The 21,332-nt window shown below is 32.2% G+C and overlaps 1 protein-coding gene and 1 long non-coding RNA gene across 6 annotated transcripts in view; both read right to left on the reverse strand.

Moving 5' to 3' along the window:
- The window catches only part of SPR (G protein-coupled sex peptide receptor), a 202,231-nt gene that overhangs the window by 38,082 nt on the left and 142,817 nt on the right, over positions 1-21,332 (reverse strand). The window lies entirely within an intron of this gene.
- Positions 9,172-10,243, reverse strand: LOC149896878 (uncharacterized). The gene is made up of 2 exons (XR_016458262.1): positions 10,029-10,243; positions 9,172-9,711 (listed from the first exon to the last, which is right to left on the reverse strand). It is a non-coding gene; the product is annotated as an uncharacterized LOC149896878 (long non-coding RNA).

A 21,332-nucleotide genomic window follows, 5' to 3' on the forward strand; every position in this document is an offset into this window, starting at 1 on the left:
CCATAAATTTAATAATTCATATTTATGTACAATCTGTGACCGTTATGCTATCTGTGACAATAAATTATCTGTGCAAACAAATCATACTATATATAAATGGTTTATTTTAATCTGTATTCCATTAGGCGCCCATGATGGCTTTTCGCGCCAAAACGAGGTCGTCCAATTTGTAACTAATTTGTCGGAAAACCGCTTAATTTGTGTTTTGAGTTTAATTTTTACACAAGATATTATTCTAGATGTTTTAATAATAATAAATATAGAGTTTGTACGTATGGATGGATGGATGTTTGTTACTCTATCACTTAAAAGCTATTGGACAGATTAGGATGAATCTTTACAGGACTAAAGGTTTATACATCTGAACACATAAGCTATAGTAATACTTGATTTTGCCCGCGGGTTCGTCTGCAAATAAACCACGCGGCACAGCTAGTTTCTTTATAATATGTATAGGTTATACTTTTACCCCATTTTTACCCTAATAATTTTATTATATTTATATTCAATTGCTATTTATATTCAATTAATATATTATATAATGTATTATATATAATTAATATATTATACAATTAATATATTCAATTTATATTCAATTGCTAACAAGCCAAAATAAAATTAAATCAATCTACTGTAACATAATAAACGTCAAATTTGAATAATTTTCTGGGAAATGTATATTTATTGTTAAGAATGTTGAGGAAATCCTCAATAAAATTATAATTTATTTAGGATAATGAGGTAATGGAAAACAAATAGGGACTGTGAATAATGTAGCGGGTTTTTTATTGTTTATCTAAATATATATACATAATTACCTTGTAATAATTGTTTAAAATTTTTGAAGTGAAACTTCTTTTGGCGCGTTGAGAGTAAAATTTCAAGGTCGCGTCATGGCAATATCGTCACGTCATGGAGTAAGCGACGATTTGGTATCTTTGAATCTTGCCAAAATATCTATTTATAATAATTGGTTGATGTTGTTTAAATCAAAACCTTCAACACTGGGTCAGGATTTATTTAAGTACTTGATTTCTGTAAATCCTAATATTTACTATCGAATTTCTTAGTTCTAAAATATGCCACAACATTACGTTTACCATCAAATGTGTTATTAATTATCAACTTAAATTAAACAATTTAAAGAATTTTCTATTTTTAGTACCTAGTTTTAAAACCAATTAAAACGCCATAACATTATCATCTCAAGTTTGGAAGTTTTATCGTGTTTTGAATATTCAATATGAAATCTGACGTTTGACTTCATAATTATATAAAGTTTGGGCGCTCGTCGACAAAATTAATATTACCTATAGGTAATAAAGTTTTAATTAATATATAGTTGAACTTTTTAGAACGTGATTTTAATCAAAGTATAATCTATACTAAAATTATAAAGCTGAAGAGTTTGTTTATTTGAAAGCGCTAATCCCCGGAACAACAAGTCCGATTTGAAAATTTATTTCGGTGTTAGATAGCCTATTTATCGAGGAAGGCTATTAATAAGGCTTATATCATCACGCTAAGACCAACAGGAGCGGAGCAATGGGGGTAAAACCGCGGGGCACAGCTAGTCTAAAAAGAAATTCACTAAATAACCATGGAGAAAGCTCTACTTAGTACAGTCGTGGTGAAAAATAATTGTTGTTTATGGTTGACCATAATGAATTAAAGATGCCACGTACGTTATATTAAAGGGTCTACTACAGTAAGCTGTTTGATTTACATCAGCTTTACATTTTCATCAGGACTGTAATTTTCTTTGTAATTAATGTAAAGGCTAGTTCACACTGGTGGAAAATATTTGAATAATTTGTTTTTTTTGTGTATTGCCATAATGTTTTTAGTAGAAATAATATAAGTAGACTAAACTACTTTTATCAGTGATATGTTATTCGGATGAAGAGATGATTATTTTTTTTTGTTTTCAAAGTTCTTATATTTATAAGCTAGCACAGATATTTTAATAAGTATGCATAGTAATATATTATAAAAGATTAAATTAGGTTGAGATAATAATATATTATATTGATGATTGAAAATACATATTTGGATAATAGAGATATTTAAACGAACGTAAAATATTTTGCTCTATTTTCTAGAGAAAAATTTGACACATACACAACCTAATGTAGAGACATTAGGTTGTGTATGTGTAAAATTTAAATTATATTGCTATTTCAATGAATATTTCCAACATTTATGCATTTCACGTATAAGAATCTCAGGCAAAAAAAATTAAAGAAAAAGCTCGCAAAAATTAAAAATAATATAACTACACATTATGTACGGAACCTTATATTCAATTTAGCGTCATATTTATTCCGGAGGTTACACAAGATTTCGGTTTGCGTCCCGTTTAATGAAATGGAATGATCATTAATTTTTCAGTCCTTTGTTCAGTAATATGGAGTAATGAGACAATAACTTGGTACGAATAAATATTATTTATGAAGAGGTTTTTCAATTAGTCGTACCTAATAATTAAAACATCATTACATACTATAAAACAAAGTCGCTTTCTCTGTCCCTATGTCCCTATGTATGCTTAAATCTTTAAAACTACGCAACGGATTTTGATGCGTTTTTTTTAATAGATAGAGTGATTCAAGAGGAAGGTTTTAGTAGGTATATAATTTATGTTTTAGACAAAGCGGGCGAAGCCGCGGGCGGAAAGCTAGTTACCTATATAGTAATACCACAGAATACATAATAGTAGCTGAACGCTACAGAACGGACACTCTCCGCCTCCCGCCAAAATTAAACTTACCTCACCCCCGCGCGATCAGACATAAAATGGGCCATATTTTTCTTCAAGGACGATACGCAACGAAGATTGACAACATTAATCAAATTGACTTAAAGTAATTTTATTATTTTGGATTTGTGATTATCGTTTTTCGTAGAAAATGGTTAGATATTGTGCTGTTTACGGATGTATTTCATCAGAAAAACGCGAATTTTTTTTACGCTAGTCACAAATGTGCCAACCATAAAGCGTTAACACACACATTTGCAGTCTCTACAGTGTGACTGTCAAAACGATCATTTTGTATGGAGTGTCCGGGGTGTGGTAATACACAAATTTTGAAATGACTGACGGTTGTAAACACAACTTTTTCAACATATATTATCTATTAAATTATGAAAGAATGTTGTAATATTTCACGTATTAAATTCTTGTCCTGGACTTTTTTTTAGCTGAAACTCGAACCAAAATTATTTTATTCCTGTCAAGGTCTTAGTGGTTAGATTAGGATATCATACTATGTTGCATTTTTATTACATTTGATACATTTACATAGTTAACATAATATTATTATCTGCTAATTACATTATTACATTAATAACTTATTAAGACAAGTATAAGTCGTCTAGCGGCATCACTTTCCCACACTGGAAATAATACTGCTATAAGATGGTAAACCCCCTTTATTTATTAATTAATACCTTGTAAATATATGTATACATATATTTATCAAATTGAAAGGAAGATAGATAACAAATCTCATACAGCTACGTATAATGGGGTAGCCTTATCACTTCAGAGTGATCTCTACCAGGCGACCCCTTAGGCAAAAGATAAGTGTAAGCTGTAAAAAGGGAGGCTTCAAAGACTTATTTGTATAATAAAATAAAAACTTTACTTAATACATACTCAAAAATCAAAATATCGATACAAGTCTAGAACTTAAGTTTTATGCCCTAGTTGTAATAGAATGCAGATAGCATTCTATTGCTATAAGTGGTAACGTAGATCCAATATCCTTACCATATAGGTTCACTTTGTGTAACTATCCGAATGTAGTTCATATGAAAATCTCTCTTGGGAGCTATCAAAGGTTGTTACGGAATTTGAGGCGATATCTTCTAAATTGTATCGATGTAACGATATATTCTAGAATGGCTAAATTTACACTAATATTATAAAGCTGGGGAGTTTGTTTGTTTGTTTGAACGCAGTAATCTCAGGAACTACTGGTCCGATTTGAAAAATTCTTTCAGTGTTAGATAGCCCATTTATAGAGAAAGGCTATAGGCTATATTATATCATCACGGTAAGACCAACAGGAGCGGAACAATGCGGGTGAAACCACGCGGAGCAGCTAGTGCTGGATATAAATGCAAAGTGTGTGCGCGTTTATAATTCAAACTCAAACATTTATTTATTCAATTAAACTTTTTCTAGAAGCATTTTTTACCATAACATAGTTTTACCATTTACCACTGATTCAGAAAGCAGTTTCTACGGAAAAGAATTGTTTCATGTAAAATGGTTGATCCGATCGGGATGAAATTTGTTTAAGACATACATAGATAAAAGGCTAAAAAAGCTGCGAGGTAAACCTGGAATATTTTTAGTTGCTTATAATTAGTTATAGAAAAGGAAATTTTACAAAAATAGTTACATTTGTTTTTACAAATTTTATATATATCGAATAAGACTTCTCCAAGCATATCAATTTATGTGTTTATTCAATTTACAATTTTGTGTATAGTTGTAATCATATATATGATTACAACTATACACAAAATATTTGTGAATATACAAAATAACGGCGAATTGATTCATCATCTTTTTGGGAACGTCGGTTAAGATAAACGTGTTTTCATCAGGTAAGATGTCGACGAAAATACTTTTATTCGGTATCAATTGAGCATGTTTTATAACAGATACTTTTAAACAGTAGGTATTTTTACGACTCAATATCAGATGAAGGATGGAGTTCGAAAAACATTTCATTAGTTTGATAGATTCGTTAAATGCACGAAGTATTTTTTGAGCTTCTAGAAGCTTCGAGAACTTTTTTGACGATATTAACTTGGAAGTGATGTTTTATTGAAGTATTTCGACGTAAAATTAATTTGACAAACGACGTAGTGATTTAACTTTTGGGAGTGGGGAAAGAGAGGGGATTGCAACTCTCGATTTTTTCCCCTTGTCCCCATGATTTTTGTACGGCGTTGCGGAATAATGGATTAAAAGCAGTATAGAAATAGTATGACACAGATGCCGTACATGGTCGAATGACCAAATTTACCACCGGTAACTCTCGGAAATTAAATAAAAATTCCGACTTTGTGGACCACCATTTTTGTACGGCACTGAGCGGTTTCTTATTATTTTTAATGGATCTATCGATGGTTAAGAATGCCGTACAAAAATATATGACCAAAATTTACCGAGTCTACCTGTACTTTCGAATTCTCATCTGCACTCAGTTGGACAGCTTACAAGTGACGGCATAGTGATGAATCTTATTATTTTATATATTTTTTCCTATGCGGGCTTGTAGTCTATATAGTAGAATATATAGTAGAAGAAATAAATTAATCAATCTATGTGTGCCTTAAATTATACTAGTAACTATCTATCAACTTTTATAACTACTATTACAGTATCTCACAAACATAAACAGCTACGTACGCTCGAAAACATAACCACATTTTCCTAAGTCCGTTAACCAGAAGTTTGTATGAACTCAATCAGACATATGAGGGTATAAAAATGTGATAAAAGTACGAGTTATAATGATATTCACCCCAAAAGTTTAGGGAAAAGGGGAAATCCGTATAAATCACATTTAACTTTCAAATCTTTATCAAAATACCCTCATAACTTTACTCTATTGCCAATATCGAAGTAATTTAAGGTACTTACAGCTAGTTTTAGGGTCTGATTTTATAAGGAATATTTATTATTTTATTGTTTTCATAACATTTGCATATATAAGTTTGGCAATTATATTAATGCTCTTTCTTGTTAACTAACTTCGAAACTAAAGAAGTCATTATTTTTATTCGTGTTTATTATCTTTCAACTCCATCATTTTGAAACTTACCTATTTGATTACAGATTGTGGCAACAGAATTTTTATCAAAAACGTCGAATAGTTTTACTTTAAGGGCCGATTTTTCAATCCTTGGTTAAAACTTATTCATCGAATAACGTATTAAACTACCATTACAAAAATGTATTCTACTTGCCCGTATTTGACAGTTTACAGGTGACATTTTAATATGTTCGTGTAATACTTTTTTGGATGGATAAATTTTAACCAAGAATTGAAAAATCGATCCTTAATCTAAATAACAAAACATTGTATTTTAAGGAGCAGTACAATTTATACAAAATCGGATCGGATGCGTTATACAACATCTCATTTTTATGGAAAGCTCTCATACCTATATCATCAGTGTAGTTTGTTCAAGTTTCCTAAAGTAATATCTTTACATTGTAGATCTGTTATTTTACCTTAAGCCAGAAAAGTATCATGTATTCTAAACATATTAATTGCTAGCTTTCCGCCCGCGGCTTCGCCCGCATTTTTTAAAAAAAATCCGCATAGTTCCTGTTCCCGTGGGATTTCCGGGATAAAACTTATCCTATGTCTAACCAAGTTACCTTCTATATGTGTGCTAAACATTGTAATCGGTTCAGTACTATTTACGTGAAAGAGTAAAAAACACACACACATACATCCTCACAAACTATTGGTCAAGCTGAAGTCACGGGTATTAACTAGTATATATTTAACAAGCGGACCATAAAAAGAGACCTTTAAAAATACACACACATTTAATGTTAAATTAAAAAGTTATGTACGTCCCGCCTATACATTAACAAGGCTTTTTTATGTTTTTTTCTTTTATGTATGTTCTTTTTACATCAAGCCATTTAAACTCAAACTCAAACATTTATTTATTCAATTAGACTTCTTCTAGAAGCTCTTTTGAATTGTCATAACATATTTTAACATTTACCACCGATTCGGAAAGCAGTATCTACGGAGAAGAACCGACAAGAAACTCCATAGTTGCTGTTTTAAATCATGTTTTACAATTTAATTTTACAAAATACATGTAACATAAAAGAGACCTTTAAAAATACAATAACACATTTATGTTGAATTAAAAAATTACGTCCAGGCCATATACATTATCAAGGCTTTTTTATGTATGTTCTTTTTATATCAAGCCATTTTAGCTTAAAAACTTTAAAGTTATTTTATGTATATTACAATATTTACGATACAACAATTATTAGGTAGCATTTTCATTCGATTAGTGTTCAGTCTAGACAACTTTACGACTAGATAGAGCGAATATAAATGATATATTAAAACTTTGAACAAACATGTGGGTATTCTGTGTTTTAACGTTTTTAGGGTTCCGTACTGAAACTGAAACCCTTTTGTTGAGACTTCGTTGTCTGTCATCGGGTAATTTCATATACCGTGATAGTTAGACAGTTGAAAATTTTAGACATATGTATTTCTGTTGTTGCTATAGTAACAAATAATAATAAAATCCAGATTATAAGTAACTAGCTTTCCGCCCGCGGCTTCGCCCGCGTTTTCAAAGAAATCCCGTTCCCGTGGGATTTCCGGGATCAAACCTATCCTATGTCCTTTCTCGGGTATCAAAATATCTCTATACCAAATTTCATGCAAATTGGTTCAGTAGTTAAGGCGTGATTGAGTAGCAGACAGACAGACAGAGTTACTTTCGCATTTATAATATTAGTATGGATAGTTCGCACTTTCTTAAATGAATGGGTTATAATTTTTTAGCAGTTGCTCTTTAGTTTATTTCTACAGAACCCTTAGTATTGCTAGTCAGAACGCACTTAACCGATTTATATTTATTTATATACAACATCCTTTCAATTACATTAAACTAAAATACCGGATAAGGAAACTCATTTTTTTAGAATGTTGGATGAAAATAACTTCTTTTTGTATACGCTTTTTCTATTCTCCGGTTATTTTTTGCGGAAAACGTTGGGCTTTGTATGAATATAAAGTCGTGCTAAACTTTATTGAAATCTGTTAAGCGGTTTACAGGGAAAAAAACTGTTTAAAAAAATTATTCGGCGTAAATTTTTAAGAAGGTAACAATTTTTAGACTTCATAATGGTAACAAATGGTAGTTTTTTATGTTTTTTTTAAATGGAAATTTGAAATAATAAAATAAAATTATAAATCTAGAAATAATAAGTTAATAATTGTGCTTATAATGCCAAATTAAACAGAGTTTTATTAGGTTGTTTTGGCTTGTAACAGGAACAAGTATATTTCTATCATTACAAACTTTCACAATAAAAAAAAAACGCCGAAACGAAAAGTAAACGAGTGTACAATAAGAGCTAATTTTGTTGGAAAATAGTTAAAGAATTATAGTTAAACACAAGCTACCTCTTTTAAAAATGTACCTAGTTGTACCTACGCACACGCTACTTGTTTTTAAATATACTTCGTGGTTTTGCACGTAAAACCGCGGGTCACGGAGTACATAAAACGTAACCCATAAAAAGAACCTTTAACGTAACACCACATCAAAAGATAAAATTACTATGTACACTACTCCGAATTGAATCCAAGGCAAATACTCTATAGTGGGTGTATTGACATTATCATGGCGGAATAAAAAGGGTCCCAAGTAGACATCTCTCTGATGGGCCATCTACACAATGGGCAGCGTTGGCCCAACAATATTAATGATTGTCGATGCTCGCCGCCATTACAGCGATTATGAAAAAAATGTACAATGACGGCCGATCATAGACAAATAGGCCCTCTACACTATCTTGATTGCCTCTACTCGTCCAACGCTGCCCATTCTGTAGAGGGCCCATTAAAGATTTGATATCTTTTATTCGATCTTATTGGACAGATATGTGAAACTATGGCATATTTTTAAAATGGAAGTATTTATAGCGTATAAATCGACTAAATGTATTGGTCAATGTTAAAGCTACTAGAATAATCTTCTAAAAGTAACAGTTCTTTAAAATATAGTGTAACTAGATTTCCGCCCGCGGCTTCGCCCGCGTTTGCAAAGGAAAACCCGCATAGTTCCCGTTCCCGTGGGATTTCCGGGATAAAACCTATCCTATGTGTTAATCCAAGTTACCCTCTATATGTGTGCTAAATTTCATTGTAATCGGTTCAGTAGTTTTTACGTGAAAGAGTCCATACATCCATACATCCTTACAAACTTTCGCCTTTATAATATAATATTAGATATTAATTGTTGAAGTAAATTAGTAAGTAAGGAACATTTCTTAACAGAAAGAGGAGAGTATGTAAGTAGTACCACTACTAAAACAAAGTCGCTTTCTCTGTCCCTATGTCCCTATGCTTAAATCTTTAAAACTACAGTGCGACACAAAAGAGATGAAAATAAATGAGGGCGCCACCGTCGCTCATATAGCAACACTGATACTGCGACGCAAGCGATCTTGATACTATAGAATAAAAATCCAAAAATCTATATAATATAATCTAAAATAAATACCGCGATTTAAACCGTTATAATTGTTTCATTGTAGCAATAGTGTAAATTTAAGACAAAAATACATTCGTATTTTAATTGACCTACCTAGGTCAAATTTTACTTAAATGTATTTGGAATTAGTTATTTTATAAAAATCGGTCAAGTGTTTAGACTGCAGAGGCGCACATAGAATCAAACATACAAACAAACAAGCATACATGCAGCTCAAACACATTACCCTCTTTCTGGGTCCGTCGGGTAGAAAAAAACAAGGCGATTTGAAAACCACATATTTTTATTTTTTTTGTAGATAAATTTTGTACATTAATATAATTCATCAAAATCTAAATATTCTACTCCTTCAAAGGACTGATCATCACTCTGTTTCGAAGTACTGGCAAGAGGGTACGCCGTACGGGGCATCTTCAGTATCTGTAAATATGATACAGTAAATATGATTTTTTTTTCTTATGGTTTGATTGATTAATACCTGTATGAAAACAGTTATCACTATACTATGTAGTAAAATCTAAACTAGGTACTTTATTTGAGGCTGGTTGGATTGGATATAACTTCTTGACTCAAATTGTGCTGGTCGCACTATAAAAACTAGTTTTTGTTTACATACAAATAACCTCAAATTAAATTGCGAAAACGTAATAATCGCCATACATACATACATTAAACACTCGTCACTAATGGAATATTCTATTTTACGTAGTACTGAGCAAAAATAAATGGAATCTCACCGGTATATTCTGCTGTACGTTTGTAAACGTTTTCCAAATCAGTCAATAAATTTCCAGCTTGAAATTCGGACAAACACCGAATAAAAACTTTATACACCACATCACGGACACCGCTACGTTTAACCTTTTTCATGATGTCTCCTTTTTTATTTAAATTTCTTGTTCTAAATAACAATTTTATCTCAATAATTCTCCACTTCACGAAAAAAACAACAAATTTTTATTCAACTACACAGCTACATTGCCAATTCAGAGTTGCCAGGTAATGAAAAACGAATTAGTTCCAAAATAATTAATTTCATCTCTTTTATGTCGTACTATACGCAACGGATTTTGATACGGTTTTTGAAGTGAAAACTTCTTTAGCGGCGTTGGGTATAAAATCTTAAACTCGCGTCAGGACACGTGGCCTGATCGAAAAAGCGTAAGACGGATGGATATCAAACATGCTCAACGTTAATAATCAAGTTTTCACTTCTGCCGGCACTCCCGGAGTGCAACCCGTCTTTTTTTTTAATAGAACGAGTGCTTCAAGAGAAAGGTTTAAGCATGGACGTATAAAAAAAGACGGACGGTATATCGCCTAAATATTGAGTGAAGCCTAGTAATGGCGGCGAAACATCCATGCGTGTGTGCCATGTTGCCATGGCAACAGCTGTGTTGATGACAATGGCGGCTGTATTTTTTTCTATAAATTTTGCCGTAATAATTTTGTCATTAAAACATAAAAGAAATAACTTGCTTCCCTGTGGAATGTAATCCCTTGTGTTTTGTTATTTAAAATTGTACTGTTGCGACACCATTTAACCACGCAAGACGGCATTTTAAATATTTTTTGTGAAACAGTGACGCAGTTAATCAGTCGGTAGTTCACGACGTAATGGCGGCCGACTAGCTTACTATGGTGAGAGTGTGTGCGTGTTTATTGTCTTTACGCGATCGCTAGCTTACTATGGTGGCTTCATGTTGTTTGTTCGTAATACGGCGTCCGTCTTTTTTTATACGTCCATGGGTTTAAGTATATGTATAATTTATTAGGTTTTAGACAAAACGGGCGAAGCCGCGGGCGGTAAGCTAGTGTAACATAAACATATTTTTCCATATCCAATCAATTTTGTCAGATAATATTAAAATACTGATAAATAAAATCCAATAAAATCAATGAAGAATTTAATTGCGTTGACAATTGAAGCAAACAATGTTAACAAGGCACAAATACTTGAAGGTATTCCAGATTTGAATTAACCATATTTGATTTGAATTCAGAATTCAAATCAATCACACATCAAAGGCAAAGTTCTGAGAATCAGTCACAAAGAGACCACTTAAAATTCGCAATGGAAGGAATTTCCGTTTCAATCGCTATCTCGATGTCAACACTTAATTGTTCCTAAATATCGTCTATTTTAGTACCTACCTGTAGTGTATCTAGGAAATAGATATATACATTGTCTCACGTACACCAGTGGTGGGGATAGCTTATAGCTGTCATTAGTCAGTCGACGGCCGATGCCGGACTGGAATGGACGTGTTCCCGCACTATTGAGTGTAGTGGTGAGCCAGTGCAATTCTACATATATACGTACTGTAAGCACAGTACAAGTGGCGACGAGGTAAAAGGTCAGTGTTACAATATTATAAAGAGTACGCGTGCATAAAAAGTTTTAAGAAATTTAATAAAAAAGGGAGAGGGTATGTAGTAACATACCAGAATTCATTTTGAAATGTTAAAGACAGAATAACCGTCACGTCTGTTGGTTCACATTAAATACAAATGCAATTTCAATCTTATCCGAAATCCTTCACAAGTTAAAATAGAACGACAAAATAAAAATAAAATCTTTCGAATTTTAATCTAGTAATTAGAATACGCATTTATTTTGGTTTGAATAATTTATTTGAATTTAAGTAAGTAATTTATTTTCAAGACATCATGTGAGCATAATATAATGTAATCAGGAAAGGTTAAACTTCTTTTTATTTTGAGTTAATTATTCGGTATATCTCACATTGAAGAAACCTAGTTTAGAGGCTTCTGTGATAATATACCTATTTGATGAACAGTACCGTGTTTAGGTTGTTGGAAAATAATTACTCATTCACTATTTAATTGCGCTTATTTGTTCCACTCAGAAGGAGAAAATAAGTAAATAAGTATAAACTTACTATGTACACACTGAATTCATAATACACTTATTAGAAATTAAACAATAAATGCTGATAAAAACAAATAGAATTCCGCATTCAAGGAATAGGAAGGAACGATTTTAAATTTAAACAGAATTAAACTGTATTGAAACATTTTAGAACTACCTGCACATTAATGAATATTTTAGCCGCAGAACGCATACAACGCTTATACCGCGACTCGTTAAATGCGAATATAATTAATATGAAAAAAAATATTTAAAATACTTTAATATATATATATACATAATATGATAAAAATGCATACACTAAAATACTGTGTGTTAGCCACACCTAGTTTTATTATATTATTCAAGTGGCAAACTATTTAAATGTCTTAACGTTTTCACGACTGCTACTTATCTATAACTAATTTCGTTAAAATTAGAAATTAGAAATAAATATTTAAAATGTCGTTAGACTATAAATAGATTGGGTAAATTAATATATCCATGTTTGTTTAATGCATAAAAAGCCACAATATAAATACAAGTGGTAACATGTAGTAATTACCAAGATGTGGCAAAGTATTATGGACTCGCAACCGCCATTGTTATAATTTTATATTATTATGACATTACATGTAAATTGGGTGGTTAAGCATGGGACGACCTCCCACAAGATGGACAGACGACCTGGTTAGAGTGGCTGGGAGTCACTGGACGCAGGCTGTCCAGCAGTGGACGTTCCATGGCTGAAACGACGACGACGAGTAAACTCGTTTGTATTTCATATTCTATTTGAAATGATAGATGGACTTCCATTAAATTGGAGGTATTGACTTCCATTAAATTGGATGTATTGACTTCCATTAAATTGGAAGTATGGACTTCCATTAAATTGGTAGTATGGACTTCCTTTGAATAGGAGGTATTGATTCCCTATATATAGGAGGTATGAAAGAAAGAAAGAAAGATGACTTCCTTTAAATAGGAGGTAGGGACTTCCTTTGAATAGGAGGTGTTGATTCCCTATAAATAGGAGGTATAGATTCCCTATAAATAGGAGGTGTTGATTCCCTATAAATAGGAGGTATAGATTCCCTATAAATAGGAGGTATGGACTTCCTTTAAATAGGAGGTATAGATTCCCTATAAATAGGAGGTGTTGATTCCCTATAAATAGGAGGTATAGATTCCCTATAAATAGGAGGTATGGACTTCCTTTAAATAGGAGGTATAGATTCCCTATAAATAGGAGGTGTTGATTCCCTATAAATAGGAGGTATAGATTCCCTATAAATAGGAGGTGTTGATTCCCTATAAATAGGAGGTATAGATTCCCTATAAATAGGAGGTATGGACTTCCTTTAAATAGGAGGTATAGATTCCCTATAAATAGGAGGTGTTGATTCCCTATAAATAGGAGGTATGGACTTCCTTTAAATAGGAGGTAGTGACTTCCCTTAAATAGGAGGTATTGATGCCCTTTAAATAGGAGGTACTGACTTCCTTTAAATAGGAGGTATTGATTACCTTTAAATAGAAGGTCTGGACTTCATTTAAATATGAGGTATTGATTTCCTTATAAAAGGAGGTATGGATTTCCTTTGAATAGGAGAAATTGACATTCCTTAAATGGGAGGTGTGCCATCGGGACGAGGCTACTTTACATTCGAACGTTTTCAATGGGAAAATGTATCCAACAGTAATTCTATGTGTCACTCTTTGGTTGGTGCAAAGGTAAGGTGTCGAGGTCGACAAGTGCCAGCAGGCCGGCAACTTCACCTTGCGCAGCACGGATGGCGCGGCCGCTCTCACCACCGCTTCGAACGCCATGTCATCGCGTCGTGCACCGCATGAGTCGAGCTTCGAGCGTCATGCATCGAGTATCATTCGTTGATACGCAACACGATATCCTAGGTACCGTGACATCACATCTGGGTCCGCGACACCATGCCCGGTGTCCGCTACCACGTCGAGCAACGTGCCAACACATCCAGCCGGTGCTCATCGGAATCCAGGGTGACGTGTAACTGGGTGACTGGTACCAAACTAATCTGTATTACAATCATTCACATAAAACGGTCAGTAGATAATATTATTTCACATTGAGTGTGCAATTAGAAAATAAAGTAAGTTTTCAAACTGTAGTAACTTCACAATGATGGTAATACTGAACAGATTTTGTTGTAGGTTGTAACGTACAAAACCAGTGTGTAGTTATATCTTATTACATTAAAATTGACCCAACGTTTTACGTAGTTATATAATTATTATCTCGTGTTATATTACTAGTAGTTTGGAACCTACTGATGTTCTACATCAGTAATTCATGATATTTCAAAAAAAAATAAATCCTGTGGCGTACCTAAGCATGTCTTTTATAATAAATACACGAAAAAAAGGAGGAATTAATACTCAAATTATGACCAGATATCAGAATAAACTATATTAGCAACGTGTAAAGTTTATACTGCAAAAATAGTTTAAATTCTAGAAGTATTACAATCTACCTTCATAAATACCAGACAATTTTAAACCACTACCTATAAATATATTGCAGACAGGGTTGATAAATTGGTTAATAATTAAAAAACAATCCTGTGACTTTATAAATCAAAAAATATAATAATTGATAAATAATAAATTAATTATGGATATCATATTGGACATACATTTGCAATAATAATATTATTAACTAGTGTAATTTTGTTATGTATCGAAATAACAGTAATTAGTGTTGTGTGTTATACCTACCTAATATTGTTTAATGTAATTTAAAATAGAAATAATTTCTCGTTCAACTACGAGTGGAAGGAATAAGAATCTTATAACTTGTATATAGGTAATATCTTTGTAATTACATTCCGCAAATAATGATGATAATATGAATTTAAATATACCTTAACGGTTTTGTAGTTAGCAAGTTAACACTAGCAAAGAAAGACATTGAATTGAACGTAAACGATAAACATTCACTTGTCCATATATTATAATGAAAAACCATTTGCGAATTATTTTGAATTGATTTCTTGACTACCCACGTTAGTACTAAGTACTAGTACGTACTTGTCGACAGATCTTACCCTTGACAAATCGAAATGACATGCTATGCAAAGACAGCTTTATAACTACTCGAATAAAGATGAAAAGTAATGCGTTAAGTAGTTGCATCAAGAGATTTAATAAGTTTTTCGTAACTTTTAATTAAGGCGTGATTTCCATTTGACTTTAATGTATACTTAATGAAAAAACGTGATGTACAGCATTGCCTAATTGACTATGAAAAAGAGGCAGGTTTAATTTAATCGAATAGAAGGTAAATCTAAACACTTAATACTCGCATATTTTAATACTTTCTTATTTACGTCATAATAAAATGTAACAGATAAGCAGCTGACATAACGTAAATCCTATGGTTAGAATACGTTAATCTTGAATTGGTTTTTGAAGGTTGTTCATTTATTGTATTGTTTAAGGTAATTTAGAATTCAAACAAAAGGTACTTAGATCTCATGAATGTTTGGGTCTGTTGAAAGATTAAGATATTTAGATTGTTTACTCAAAGAATACAAAAATAGCACGGTTATTCGCGTCTACATAATACATATTAATATTATCGTCAGATAAAGTCAATTGGTTTAAAGGAGAAATTGAACACGTTTTTAGTAGGTAATTGTGTAGCTTTAGAATTCAGAACGCAAATCCTAAACATTGAGTCATTTGTAGTTTGAGTAATCAATATAAACATGTAGCATTGAATTTGGTGGTGTAGGTACACTCATCAGTACGGAATCTTGGCCACTTACAAATTTGCTGATATTAAAAAAAAAAAAAAGAATAAAGTTCACAAGTTTGAAGATATGCAGATACTTTAAACTTAAGTTAGGTAGTAATAAGTTTGAAGATATGCAGATACTTTAAACTTATGTTAGGTATTAAAAACATTAAGTTCAATAATAAGTTTTGTCCTATTTTTTGAGCAAGCCGAAATTTGTAAATTTAGATAACAATGTCATATTTTCTATAATTGTCTAAAGGACATTGCCCAAGTGACTGTGGCACTTGGTATCGCAATCAAGCTTGTTGTGTCAGGATGAAAATAATGAAATATAGCTCAATTTGAAGCTTGATGTTGGTACTTTTAGATACGATTAAAGTTTTCTTTAAAAAAATACTTTATCGAGTTTAAACTAACGATGAACGTTAAGTTTTACATTTATTACATAGGTAATATTTTGATTTACAATACAAAAAATGTGAAAAGTGAATCGTAATAAACATTATTTCAAAATAACGTCAAACAATGCGTCGAACACATTCATTTCAAATAGATACTATGACATATGACGCAGGATGCTTGCAAGAGAGATAGATGTATGTGTAAAAACAAAAACTTTTATTTTTATTTCTATTTATTCGGTATTATTACGATTTAATAGTGATAAATATGATCATTATAAATACAAATAGGAATTAACAATATCACGAACACGTGACACAACTAGTATTTTACAGATTCCATACGTGGTCATGCATGTTTCAAAGGACAAGTTTTGCTATTATTTCAATTTATCCGGTATAATTAAGACTTAATATTGATACATATGATCATTGTAAATGCAGATAGGAATTAACAATATCGCGAATACGTGGCACAACTAAAATTTTGCCGATGCCACCCGTGGTCATTCTTCTTTGTTGAACTGTCGAATCCTACAAAATGTCTAATCATTTTGAAGGACAGACGCTGTTTATAAAATGTTGGATAATGTTATACACTTCTATACAATATTCGTTTGAAAATAGAAAAAATTTTTTGAAAAGGAAGGGCAGGGGTGGAAGCTAGTACGGAATGAGTTTATCAAGTATCAAACGAGTAGGTTTGATAAGTATGTTCTGATTTTAAGAGTTCTTCATTAACTTAGGTTTCAAAGTTCTATTGGGAATTATTGATTAATAACTTGATAATTACTGTATAATTCTATAATTTTTCATTATGTGATTATTTGGAGCAAAAATTAATTAATTTTGAAAAAGGAAGGGATGTAGTGTATCTAGGAAATAGATATATACATTGTCTCACGTACACCAGTGGTGGGGATAGCTTATAGCTGTCATTAGTCAGTCGACGGCCGATGCCGGACTGGAATGGACGTGTTCCCGCACTATTGAGTGTAGTGGTGAGCCAGTGCAATTCTACATATATACGTACTGTAAGCACAGTACACTACCTATATTGGAATTTATCTTAATATAGTTACATTTATGAACAACTAGCTTAAATTATATACTAAAACCTTCCTCTTGAATCACTCTATCTATAACAAAAAACTGCATCAAAATCCGTTGCGTAGTTTTAAAGATTTAAGCATACATAGGGACATAGGGACAGAAAAGGCGACTTTGTTTTATACTATGTAGTGATTGATAATATCTAGAAGTGTAGTGGTTAGAATAATTTAATAAAAAAACCGGGATTGAATACAAAAGTAATTTATAAATAGCATTTTTAAGTCTTTACGACTTATGTATTTTTAATACGACCATATTTCAATGAAATAACACAATAGATTAGATTTGTACAATACTGAATTCACTCATACATTAACAATTGCTTGACGAGGCTGGGGCTATAATATGAGCTCTTATTTCCAGACAGTTTACGCCGTGAATTGAACTGACTGGCAAATTCATATTATACAATAATTAACCATGGCTGGTTATTGTGTTCATAATATGAATTTGCCAGTCAGATCAATTCACAGCGTAATCTGTCTGGAAATAAGAGGTCATAATACCATAGTATAAAATCATATAATATGGCCCCTGCTCGCTCTATGGAGACCCGCCTAATGAACATACCGTTTCCTAATGATATTTTTGATACCAAGAGAAGTCAAGTCATTTGTACTGTAATTTACACTTTCATAATGACAAACCTTCATAAATTCAAACTAAAATAAAATATCTAGAAACATCGAGAAACATAAAACAGAACTTAAATCTAACCTAAAATACAATACAACAAATTTGATCACACATATTATTGAACCCTTTTCCATATAAATGTTGGATATCTTTTCTTTAAAAGATTTAGCCTACTTATTTGAAAAGCAAAGTCCTTGAATAGATTTGAGCGGCTTCGATACGCTGGAAACTTTTATTACTTTTCGTTTTAGGTTCTACTGAATCTAGACGTTTAAATGATAATCGAAAAAGGGAAATAAATCGTATGTTTTGAATGAGATTACAGTTATAGTAAAACGAACAATATTCCTACTAAATTATAAATGCGAAAGTTTGTGAGGATGTGTGTTCGTGTGCGTGTGTGTGTGTTTGTTACTCTTTAACGCAATTACTACTGAACCGATTACAATGAAATTTAGCACACATATAGAGGGTAACTTGGATTATCATATAGGATAGGTTTCATCCCGGAAATCCCACATAATAATCTATACAAATACTACAATGAGAGAGAACATAATATTTTTGCTTTAATTGTTATTTATTTTTATAGTAAATGAAAAATAGTTCACCTATTTACCTAAAATTGTTATTAAGTTTCCCATAGGTACACACATACAATTTGGTATAGAGATACTTTGATACGCGAGAAAGGACATAGGCTACTTTTTACCCCGGGAAATAGGATAGATTTTATCCCAGAAATCCCACGGGAACGGGAACTATGCGGGTTTTTCTTTGACTGCGCGGGCGAAGCTGCGGGTGGACCGTGGAAAGCTAGTTTAAAGATAATATATCTTACTCAAAACGGAATAGAAAATTAGAGACAAAAGTGGATTTCGAATTAATTATATTATAGACTAGTAATTTGTATAAACTATAAACGTTAAATGCAACAAAATGAAGCCTTTAAAAACCTATTAAAGGTCCTTTTGAATCTTTCTTACAAAATTCAGTGTTACACAAAATCGAAACCCAACACCCTTACTCATGTTTCAAAGTATTGTCTATATTTAAAAGTCCTCTATAAAATTGTAAGCAAAAAATGCTCGAAATAGCTTTGGCAAGCCTTTGAAACTAAATCTACGTTATGTTTGGCCAAATGTTAACTGGCAACTATATAAATACGTTGAAAGTTACATGTGTGTGTATTTATATCAAAATAAAAACTTATTATGGAAAAAGAACTGAAAAAGAAAATCACTTAAAACTTTTTGTTGGAATAAAAAGTAATAGGAAGTTTGCTAAAAGTACACACCAAGCAAGTACCTATATATTTGTTAACTTGGTACGTTCTTAACATTTCAACCTATTTGCTATTATTATTTAACGGTTCATTTTCCGGTTTAATTATTGGAAGAAAAATACCATCTCATTTAATACAAAACAAACGAAAGAGATGGAAATTCCTTTACTTGAAAAAATAATGATATAGGGATGTTTGAAAACTCAAAGCAATATTTCAAAGGTTAAGTTTTCCGACCCTGCGAATGGCATTAGAAGTTCGAAAATCGACAAGACACGACTTTTGGGTTATTCCGAAGATCTGACGCTGATTTTGAGAGCCCTTTGTTAGAAGTTCAGTCGTTGATTTCGTAGGTTTGAGTGTGCGGAAGTTTTAGAATGGAATGTATACTAATATTATAAAGCTGAAGAGTTTGTTTGTTTGAACGCGCTAATCTCAGGAACTACTGGTTCGATTTGAACAACTCTTTAGGTTTTAGATAGCCCATTTATCGAGGAAGGCTATAGGCTATATAATATCATCACGCTAAGACCAACAGGAGTGGAGCACTGCGCACTGCGGGTAAAACCGCAGGGCACAGCTAGTGTAAGTATATAGATAAATATTATGAAAAAGTACCTACTGCATGGATTGAGCTTAAATTTTGACATTTCGAAGTCTGGGTGGTTTTATAACAGTTTTATGTATTTTCATTTCATTTCTTATCCATAACATGCTACGGCGAAGTCAGTAATGTATAAATCTTTTTGTAATCGCGTCAAAAAAATACAAAAAAGATTAATTTTCAACTTCGAAATTTTCAACTTTTACTTGAAAGTTAATTGTTATAAACCTATAAAAACCTAGAATCCTTTCATTTAAAAATTTATCAAGTCTACAAGTTAAACAATACAATTATTCACTATTCCATAATACAGTCTACATTTCATTTAAAAAGTTGAACTTTTGTTCCATTAAATAATAAAAAAATAGTTTAAAATTTCAATAGAAAATCGCAGATAGATTTTACTTTGAACGCGTGAAATTCGATGAAATCCTTTGAAACCGACTCCATACTGACGCTTTGTACATTGACATCGCAATTCTAGCTACCTATCTAGGGTACCTACTGGTTAATTCTATGTTAAACCTATTTGGTCGAATCTTATATTCTCTCTTTTTTAATGGAATAAAATATAGTTCATCCATTTCGTTTAGTATGTAAAATTGTGTAAAATAGTGATTGTGGAAATAAAAATTGTACAAATACAAACAACATTACATAAATACAATAGGTATGCATAGTTAATACAAGTGGTAATTGTTTCATTAAGGGCTGATTTTTCAATCCTTGGTTAAAACTTATTCGTCGAATAATGTATAAAACTACCATTTTAAAAACGTATTCTAATTGCCCGTATTTGACAGTTTACGTCACATTTTAATATTATCGTGTAATACTTTATTGGACGGATAAGTTTTATCCAAGCATTGAAAAATCGGCCCTAAACCAGTAGGGAAACTTCAGATAAAACGTTCGAAATGGCTCACGCACACATGCAGCGTGTTTACGAGAATCCTTAAGGGTATTCTTATTTCTGTCAATTGTGATAATACCCTTACTATTGTCGTAAACACGCTTGCTGGTGTGCGTGAGCCATTTCGAACGTTTTGTATGAAGTTTCCCTACTGATTGTATCTTTATATTGTGTCTATAGTTATTAGATTTAAATCCAATTGAAATCATTCAGCCAACCCGTGACAGGCGTCAGAGGTTTGAGCAAGACAAATTGCTGAAAGGTTAGTACAGATCGCGCGGCGAGAGTTTGGCTTTGACCGTTATTGCGCAGAAATCAGAAATTGGGTATCAAGGGGCAATTAGCGGGGTGCGGGGCGGGGAAAAGTATTGTGTGCGTTGCGCAGTAATCCCCTCCACCCGAAGGTCAAAGCCAAACTCTCGCCGCGCGTACTGTAACGTTA

This window comes from Colias eurytheme, chromosome 27, assembly GCF_061535395.1.
Source record: "Colias eurytheme isolate Ceu_HAF_F1 chromosome 27, ilColEury1 Martin Lab GWU primary, whole genome shotgun sequence".
NCBI lineage: Eukaryota > Metazoa > Arthropoda > Insecta > Lepidoptera > Pieridae > Colias > Colias eurytheme.